Source organism: Salmo trutta, chromosome 13 (genome assembly GCF_901001165.1).
Source record: "Salmo trutta chromosome 13, fSalTru1.1, whole genome shotgun sequence".
NCBI classification, from domain to species: Eukaryota; Metazoa; Chordata; class Actinopteri; order Salmoniformes; family Salmonidae; genus Salmo; species Salmo trutta.
The window spans coordinates 5,262,050-5,272,564 of NC_042969.1; the positions used below are offsets into that span (position 1 = coordinate 5,262,050).

The 10,515-nt window shown below is 42.1% G+C and overlaps 1 long non-coding RNA gene across 1 annotated transcript; it reads right to left on the minus strand.

The window, feature by feature from the left end:
• Window positions 1-7,229: 7,229 nt before the first annotated feature.
• On the minus strand, window positions 7,230-7,841 carry LOC115204876 (uncharacterized). Its single transcript, XR_003880499.1, has 2 exons — window positions 7,666-7,841; window positions 7,230-7,265 (listed from the first exon to the last, which is right to left on the minus strand). It is a non-coding gene; the product is annotated as an uncharacterized LOC115204876 (long non-coding RNA).
• Between the last annotated feature and the right edge of the window lie 2,674 nt (window positions 7,842-10,515).

Here is a 10,515-nt window from a genome sequence, read left to right on the forward strand (position 1 = left end):
TTGCAGCTGGTCGCGACCAGGAGACCTATGCGCAGCGCACAATTGGCCCAACATGGTTAGGGGAGGGTTTGGCCAGCAGGGATGTCCTTGTCCCATCATGCTCTAGTGACTCCTGTGGTGGGCCGGCCGCATGCATGCTGACACGGTCGCCATGTGTTTCTTCTGACATATTGTTTTGGCTGGCTTAAACAGACATTGTGTCAAGAAGCAGTGTGGATTGTGTTTTGGAGGACGCACGGCTCTCGACCTTCGCCTCTCCCAAGTCTGTACGGTAGTTGCAGTGATGAGACAAGACTGTAACTACCAATTGGGGTGAAAATGGGGTAAAATATACTGCTCAAAAAAATAAAGGGAACACTAAAATAACACATCGTAGATCTGGATGAATGAAATAATCTTATTAAATACTTTTTTTCTTTACATAGTTGAATGTGCTGACAACAAAATCACACAAAAATAATGAATGGAAATCCAATTTATCAACCCATGGAGGTCTGGATTTGGAGTCACACTCAAAATTAAAGTGGAAAATCACACTACAGGCTGATCCAGCTTTGATGTAATGTCCTTAAAACAAGTCAAAATGAGGCTCAGTAGTGTGTGTGGCCTCCACGTGCCTGTATGACCTCCCTACAACGCCTGGGCATGCTCCTGATGAGGTGGCGGATGGTCTCCTGAGGGATCTCCTCCCAGACCTGGACTAAAGCATCCGCCAACTCCTGGACAGTCTGTGGTGCAACGTGGCGTTGGTGGATGGAGCGAGACATGATGTCCCAGATGTGCTCAATTGGATTCAGGTCTGGGGAACGGGCGGGCCAGTCCATAGCATCAATGCCTTCCTCTTGCAGGAATTGCTGACACACTCCAGCCACATGAGGTCTAGCATTGTCTTGCATTAGGAGGAACCCAGGGCCAACCGCACCAGCATATGGTTTCACAAGGGGTCTGAGGATCTCATCTCGATACCTAATGGCAGTCAGGCTACCTCTGGCGAGCACATGGAGGGCTGTGCGGCCCCCCAAAGAAATACCACCCCACACCATGACTGACCCACCGCCAAACCGGTCATGCTGGAGGATGTTGCAGGCAGCAGAACGTTCTCCACGGCGTCTCCAGACTCTGTCACGTCTGTCACGTGCTCAGTGTGAACCTGCTTTCATCTGTGAAGAGCACAGGGCGCCAGTGGTGAATTTGCCAATCCTGGTGTTCTCTGGCAAATACCAAACGTCCTGCACGGTGTTGGGCTGTAAGCACAACCCCCACCTGTGGATGTCGGGCCGTCATACCACCCTCATGGAGTCTGTTTCTGACCATTTGAGCAGACACATGCACATTTGTGGCCTGCTGGAGGTCATTTTGCAGGGCTCTGGCAGTGCTCCTCCTTGTACAAAGGTGGAGGTAGCGGTCCTGCTGCTGGGTTGTTGCCCTCCTACGGCCTCCTCCACGTCTCCTGATGTACTGGCCTGTCTCCTGGTAGCGCCTCCATGCTCTGGACACTACATTGACAGACACAGCAAACCTTCTTGCCACAGCTCGCATTGATGTGCCATCCTGGATGAGCTGCACTACCTGAGCCACTTGTGTGGGTTGTAGACTCCGTCTCAAGCTACCACTAGAGTGAAAGCACCACCAGCATTCAAAAGTGACCAAAACATCAGCCAGGAAGCATAGGAACTGAGAAGTGGTCTGTTGTTCCCACCTGCAGAACCACTCCTTTATTGGGGGTGTCTTGCTAATTGCCTATAATTTCCACCTGTTGTCTATTCCATTTGCACAACAGCATGTGAAATGTATTGTCAATCAGTGTTGCTTCCTAAGTGGACAGTTTGATTTCACAGAAGTGTGATTGACTTGGAGTTACATTGTGTTGTTTAAGTGTTCCCTTTATTTTTTGGAGCAGTGTATATATATTTTTTTAAGTAACAATTTATAAATAGTAAAGTAAACACCCCAAAAAACTACTTCATAGTATATTTACCTAAGTACATTGTGGTGTACACTGCATTGTGGTGATCAATGGGAAAGTCCTTGTATACCTCGGACGCATTCAGGACAGACAGGTTAGGCAGTTCCCCTTGGAGGCCTTTGTAGATTATGCTCCTGTGTAAAACATTATTAGTCATCTCAGTCAAATAATTTCCTGTAGCGGTTGTTGTAAATGTTTTGTTGGATTTACATTTCATATTTTACAGCCATTGTCCTCTGTTTCGGTTTGGCTGATAAGACTACCGTCTTGCTCACAGGGCCTCGCCTAACACCCAATTTGATTGAAATGGGACACAATTGTTAAGATATTGATTTCACATGTGGATATATATATAAACATGTACATATATATATATACATGTAAGATATACATGTAAGATATCTATCCACACACAGACTTAGCGTAGTTCTTGGCTTGTGCCAACACTGCTCGCTCTCGGTGCAGCTAAGGACTGGGGGGACCACTGGGTTTTTGAGCTGTGAATAATGTGCCACCTGGTACAGCAGAGCAACTGTATGGTTGCATAAAGCTGTACAAGATGCATACTACACAGTGTGCATGCGATCACATCACAGGGTGCAAATCCTTCACCACGATCTGTAACAATAAGGAAAGGTGTAGAATATAATTAATGTCAAGAATATGTCACATTTCATAAAAATTGCATAGAAAAAATTAAGGTCAAAAGTTAAGTAATTTAAGATATGATGAATTAAGGAAATGGAACAAGTTGAGACAGTGATAATCAATGGACTCATAGATATGTACAGTATATGTGACATTAGCATTAGCATGACTCATAGATATTTATATGTGACATTGGCATTATCACATAGTATGGAGCAATTGTAAATATATTACATATTATTATATATTACTATTTATTGGACATGTATTCACATTTGCAGCCAAACGTTAGCTTCTTGAAACCCTGTCTCAACTGACTCATTTAAAGGCAGTAAAAAATGTAAGTGGTGAGTATTGTTAATTCAGTTTAGAAAGAGAGGTGAGTGGAACAAAATAATACTCAAAACAGTGTCTGACCCTATGCTATATTCAATTGTATGTTGGCTATGATACAATATGATATAACATTTAACCTGTCTAAAAAATGTATACTGAAGACACTAGTCATCCCTGACTGTACCTGACATTGTTTAAAAACAAGTAAACACTGAATAAAGATCATACACAAACAATAGGCTCCTAGAAAATGTTATATTACATTCAAGTCTTGCTCAAAGCAGCCAACTAAAGTAATATATCCAACGTTAGTTCAATCACAGGCTGGTCTGAATGCATCTCCTCACAGTTTCATTCAGTAGTACAACACAGTTTACATTGCATTTTATCATGGGCACAGTGGGAATTTATATCTGTGATGTTTAAGTTATGTCTTACCCCGATAAGAGAGAGAGAGAGAGAGAGTACATCACTTCCAGCAGATCTCCTCGCTGAGGGTGGCGTTGATCATGCACTGCTTCTTGTGAGGTGAGCCTGACGTTCTGCATGTCACATGTCCCCCCAAAAAATGGGACCCAAATTAAACATTTTGTTGCAAATACAATACTGTGTTATATTACATTATTTAATGAGTTACTGACCTGTCCGTCCACAGGCTCGATGTGCTGTAGTCTCCACAACTGGACGCTCGCAGTCGGATCACACTGGCACAGGATGTCCATGCGCCGGATGGCCTTAGGGATGCACTCCTGTTGGACTGGAAAACAAAGAGACATTTGGTCAGTGGTTGGTCTTTTTCATCATCTTTATCTGGACAGAAAATGCATTGTTTGTCATAACACAAACCCACCTTGGACAATGTGACAAGTGGTCCCTCAACACCCAATCCTCATGCCAAATGTTTTGTTATTGTTTTTGAATCAACAGTCTGGGTCTTCCTCTTCTGCCATGGTGGATGAGCTACCTTTTCTGGTAAGTACAGGTTAATTTCTCTTTCCCAGCGGAAAATGGCAGTTACAGACCCGAGTGATGACACTGGGTTTCTGGTCCGCCCATCTGAAAGACGAAAAGAAAGTTACTTTTACTAGCTAGCTAAGTTGATTACTAAAATGGTAACATCTATATTAAAATGCCATAACAGAAAGACTTGACTATAGTAACGGTAAAATAGACTGGGCTTTGGTCTATCTGCATATCTAAAATCCTACTGGGATGGAGGAATTATCTGGAATGCTCAACTAGATGGTCATGGCATCTAGGGTACTATTTGCCCGAAGAGGTGAACTATTTAAAAAAATATGTTTTTACCTTTATTTAACTAGGCAAGTCAGTTAAGAACTTATTTACAATGACAGCCTACACCAGCCAAACCCATGATGCTGGGCTAATTATACACCACCCTATGGGACTCCCAATCACAGCCTGTGGTGATACATCCTGGATTCGAACCAGGGTGTCAGTAGTGACACCTCAAGCACTGAGATGCAGTGCTTTAGACCGCTGCGCCACTCAGGAGCCCAAGTATTGTGATGAGCTATACTACTGTACTTCTGATTCTAATTCTCAAGAGGAAAGTTAAAGCCCTAAGCCTTGAGGGCACTGATGAGGACCAATAGTGATAACGGGAATCGTCTGAAGGGACTGATATGCAGGGATGGAACATAAGGATTTTAGGCACTGGCCAGCAGACCGCAATTTCTACTAGCCCGAGTAACATTCAGGTCCTAAATCTGTGGCATGCTATGTTTGTAAAGGAAAAATACTGTTTGGCACATTGTCTACTAGCATAGTCTGAAAAGTACTAGTCTTGGCGCAAGCTTAATTTCCATCCCTGCTGACATGTATAACTGACTTCACAGGTAATTTGATTAGCCATGTACAACAGACGCACTCGTGGAACAAAACCATTTGTGTTTTCTACGGGGAAAACAAGTCATTTGTGAGCTAGCTAGCCAGCTAGTTAATGTTGGCTCACCGCGTAGTCACACTTGCCACGTGGTGACATGCTAGCTAATGTTAGCCTACCAGGACACAAATATTTAGCTAACGTTTAGTTAACTAGTTACGTTAGCTTATTGTTCATGTAGTCAGACTTTTCCCCACAGGTGGTGACATACTAGCTAGTCCACCAGGGCAGGGATATTTAACATTAGCTAGTTAGCGCTAATCGCTAACGTTAGGAACATTCGCTAGCATGTCACCACCTGTCGGGAAAGTCCAACTACACCACGGTGAGATCAACTTTAGCTAGCAAATATTTGCTAATGTAGTCAACTAGCCAACCCAGGTGCCTAACTAGCTAGCCCGCTTAGCTAGCTAGTTAACATTAGCTCACTTTTCGTGTAGACAGACTTTTCTAAGCTTTCAACAGGATGTGTAGTACTATATGATAGCCACATTAGCAGCTAATTAGCTCATTTCATATTTTTGGGGGATGTTGATATAATTGACCTTGTCCAAGAGAGATTTGTGCGGTTATCAAAATGTCATGCCAGGGTAAGCCTACACAGACCTTATGTGAAGTAATTCTAAAAGTAATTCTAAAATCGGAAAAATGAATGGTAGAAAAATTATTGGAACCACTTCCAGGTTTTACCGTTAGGTATTACTCATACTGTCGTACTCAATTAGGACTTTTGTTTGGCTCTGTAGACCACAGAAAGGACTATTTATTTTTCCTAAAGATGGCAAGGCTTTATGAATCAAATATGATACATGATAATAGACAGATATGGGAAACAAATGGGGTTACAGTCATTGGATCACTCAATCAGTGGCCTGAAGTGGTCTCTTAATAATATTGGAGACTGACGTCATAGTATACCCTAGAATCATAGCGGATATTTGCTGAGTTGCTTTGGGAATATTTCAAGATACAGAGAAGCTTTTCATTCACAAATATATTTGTTTCTTTTTCCGTCACCATTTTTAATGAAGCATATAATGCTAGAGCGGTTTTGCTGAGATGTTCATCGTTTGGAGATAAGACATAAACAATTTACTGACAAAGAAAGCACAACTTTCATTATTTAAGCATTTGCATTGGAAATATTGTTAAAATGAGATTATGGAGGCTATTATTATGAATGTACTGTATGTTTTACCGAACAAGCCTTTTAATTAAATCATGAATATCTCCCAACCTGCAGTCAACACAGAATATAAGAAAACAATATTTCAATTCATAAAGGTTCCATAATAAACCTTTGATACTGTATCTTCAAGCAAAAGGGGCAAATGTAGTGGTCTGGTAAATTGTTTGCTACTTTGTACTTTCAGTGGATAATTATAATTAATCTTCTTTTCAAATGACCTCTGGTCTGGGCTGTAGAAAAATAAATGGGAAGCCAAGTTGTGACAGTGGCAAAATTATGCAAGTCACAGTGATGGAAAATGTGATTAAGAAAACACAACCCTCTGTTACTAATCAGCATATCCTCGACGTAAACTTAATAGAATTCCCTGCAGACACACACATTAATACGCAGGCACACACTGTATTAGAGTTCACTTTAGAAACACATAAAACATACACAAAAATGGATTCAAGCATGGATGTAAGTCACATTGGATAAAAGTGTCTGCTAAATGTTATATATTATATTATATTTCACTAAAACATTTCTAGCATGACCCAACCACTTTCCCTCTCCGGTGCATAGTCAATATTCGACCTGACCTCAACTTCCCCCAAAATGCTATGCTGCAGGATGACGCACACTCTAAAGTGCAGTCATACACAGCAAAAAATGTTGGTAGTGCCTTTTAAAATCTGTTTACATTTTTTGCTTACATCTGTCTTTTCCCAAATTCCGTTTTCTTGGTTTTGTTTCTCAGGTTTCAGATTTCCCCCTAAACGTTGGTTTGCCCCAATTTTTTCACACTTTTTTAATAGAAAAACAACAAAATTGGATGCTTAAACCACTTCAGGGGATGACTTTTGAGGTCTGGGAAAAGTCTAAGAAACGTAGATTTTTGAGTGTAGTTGACCTTTAATTCATTTTCTGTAGTGCAGTAAGTGCGTGTGATGTGATTCTACCGCCAATGGAATGAGTGGAGTTAAAGTCCAGCCCTGCTGTAACGCCCTGGCCATAGAGAGGGGTTTTTGTTCTTTATTTTGGTTAGGCCAGGGTGTTACATTGGGTGGGGGTTCTATGTTAATTTTTCTATGTTTTTGTATTTCTTTGTTTTGGGCCGTGTGTGGCTCCCAATCAGGCACAGCTGTAGTTCGTTGTTGCTGATTGGGAGTCACACATAAGGAACCTGTTTTTCCTTTGGGTTTTGTGGGGGATTGTTTCTGTTTAGTATCTTGCACCTGACAATACTATTTGGCTGTCGGTTTCCTTGTTTTGTTGTATCGTGTTCGTTCGTAAATTAAAACTAAAGATGAACACTAACTCCGCTGCATCTTGGTCTACTTCCACAGACAGCCGTTACAGAATCCCCCACCTAAAACGGACCAAGCAGCGGAGGAAGGAGAAGCACCAGGAGAGGGTTAATATGGACTCATGGACTTTGGAGAGGTGCGTTCAGGATTCCTGGAGATGGGAGGAATTGCTCGACGGAGGTGGACCGTGGGCTCAGGCTGGGGAGTATTGCCGCCCGCAGTGGGAGATCGAGGCGGCGATAGCTGAGAGGCGCTGGTACGAAGCGAGGGAGCGCAACAGGCACGAGAGGCAGCCCCCCCCCAAAAAAATCTGTTTAGTATCTTGCACCTGACAGTACTGTTTGGCTGTCGGTTTTCTTGTTTTGTTGTATCGTGTTCGTTCGTAAATCAAAACTAAAGATGAACACTAACTCCGCTGCACCTTGGTCTACTTCCACAGACAGCCGTTACACCTGCACTGTTGTTTGGTTACCTGGTTTTCTGTAGTGCAGTCAGCGCGTGTGATGTGATTCCGCTGCCAATGGAATGAATGGAGTTAAAGTCCAGCAACACTCCGTATTATTCATAGCCCATGAAATGACACCATATACTGTACTGTATACATTCTACAAACCTTACTGAGTATTTCCTATACCCAATACCTTTACTGCTGCACCCATCCATATACAGTGATTTGCATTGGGAGCATTTATTTGACCTTGGAACATGTTTTAAAACCCACATTTAATGCAAATGTAATTTTGTAATTTTTATTAGGATCCCCGTTAGCTAACGCCGTAACGCTAGCTAATCTTCCTGGGGTCCAACACCAATTAACAAGATATTACAAACAACCACAATCAAGACTTCACAAACATTCAACAAGTAGACAATACAGATAATTAAAATACCTGACAGGAAACACATTTAACATTCAGTTGATACTTTCTATTTGCTGTCCAGTCATAAGGTCTATCACATTAGATGTTACATACTCTGAACATTTTCTTGTAACCGTAATTCCCTTACCCATCTTAATAACAATATTATCTATGTGTTCTGACCATGATAAAGCTGCTTCCAACATGACACCTTGTAGTTTAGTTTTTTTCACTTGCTCTACATGTGTTCTATTCATCGACAAAGTCAATTGGGGATCATCAGCAAGCATATATCTAGAACCAAATACAATACATTTAGTTTTAGAAATGTTCAACACCAATTTGTTCATATCAACCTCAGACACCCCTCAGACACCATTCTTAGTTCACTGCTCAGTACATCTGTTAGCTCATTACATTTTGATGCTGCACTATACATTGTAGAGTCATCAGCATACATGACCATTCTTGCTTTGTTCATTACTGAAGGTAAATCATTAGTAAAGATAGAGTAGAGCAGTGGGCCTAGGCAGCTTCCTTGAGGAACACCACAATATATATCTTTACTATTTGAAAAGCTACCATTAAAGAACACTTTTTACCTTCTCCTGGATAGATAGCTTTCCATCCAGGATAGAGCTGCATCCTTAAAACCATAACATTTGAGTTTTCCTAGTAAGAGTTCATGATCAATTACATCAAAAGCAGCACTGAAATCCAGCAATACTGCACCAACTAACTTCCTATCATCCATACTCTTTAACCAATCATCTGTTAATCATATTTAACCAATCATACTCGTAGAATGCCCTTCTTTGTATGCATGCTGGAAACCCGTTATCAGACCATTACATGAGAAATAATCCTTGATTTGTACAGATACAATTTTTTCAATAATTTACTTAACTCAGGCAGCAAGCTTATAGGATGACTATTAGGACCAGTGAATGCAGATTTTTTTATCCTTGGGTAGTGGAATAACCTTTGACTCTTTCCAGACTTCTGGGCACACCCCATACATCAAGCACGTATTAAAAATATGAGAGATTGGGGTAGATATTTTCTTAGCTGTAACTCTAAGCAATTTGGCATCAAGATTATCTGTACCAGGTGACTTGTCATCCGAAAGAGACAACAGCATATTTTCTACCTCTTCCCTTTCTACTTGATGAAACTGTAACCTGCATTGCCTCTCCTTCATGATACAATCTTTAATAAGGGTATATGACATGGAGCCATCAGTTGGAATCATAGCATTCCACTTTCCCTGTAAAATATTTGTTAAAGTAGTTTGCAATGTCATGTAGTTTTGTGATAGATATACACTCTGATTCAACAAAAGAGGCAGACATGTTTGAATTCCTACCCAAAATAGTGTTCAACATTCTCCACAGCTTTTTCCCCATCACCCTTTACTTCATAAATTTTGTGCTGATAGAATCCCTTCTTCTTTCCTTTGTTTAGCTTGGTCACTGTCACGTCCTGACCATAGTAAGATGTTATTTTCTATGGTAGAGTAGGTCAGGGCGTGTTTTGTGTTTTTCTATGTTTCGTATATCTATGTTTAGGTTCTAGTTTTTCTGTTTCTATGTTTTAGTTTTTTGGGATGATCTCCAATTAGAGGCAGCTGTGTTTGTGGGTAGTTGTCTTCTGTTTAGTTTATGTACCTGACAGAACTGCGCGCTTTTGTGTTCTGAGTTTAAATAAATATTCATCATGAGCAATCAACACGCTGCGCTTTGGTCCCCTCTCTACGACAGCCGTTACAGAACTACCCACCACCAAAGGACCAAGCAGCGTGATCAGGAATGGACCTGGGAAGACATTTTGGATGGGAAAGGACCCGGGAGTCAGGCTGGGGAGTATTGCCACCCGAGGGAGGAGATTGAGGCAGCAAAAGCAGAGCAGCGTTATTATGAGGCGCTATACCAACCACGAGGCAAGTGCGAGAGACAGCCCCCAAAATTCTTTGGGGGGGGGGGCACACGGGGAGATTGGCAGAGTCAGGTTGGAGACCTGAGCCAACTCCCCGTGCTTACTGTGGGGGGCGAGTGATCGAGCAAGCACCGTGTTATGCGGGGATGCGCACTGTGTCGACAGTGCGCAGCTACAGCCCGGTGTGCTCAGTGCAAGCTTCCCACAGTTGCCGTGCTAGAGTTAGCATTCATCCAGGAAGGATTGTGCCTGCTCAGCGTTCCTGGTCTCCGGTGCATCTCTTCGGCCCAGGTTATCCTGCGCCAGCTCTTCGCACGGTACCCCCAGTTCGCCAGCACAAACCTGTGCGACCTGTTACAATGCCCCGCGCTTGCCGGGCTACG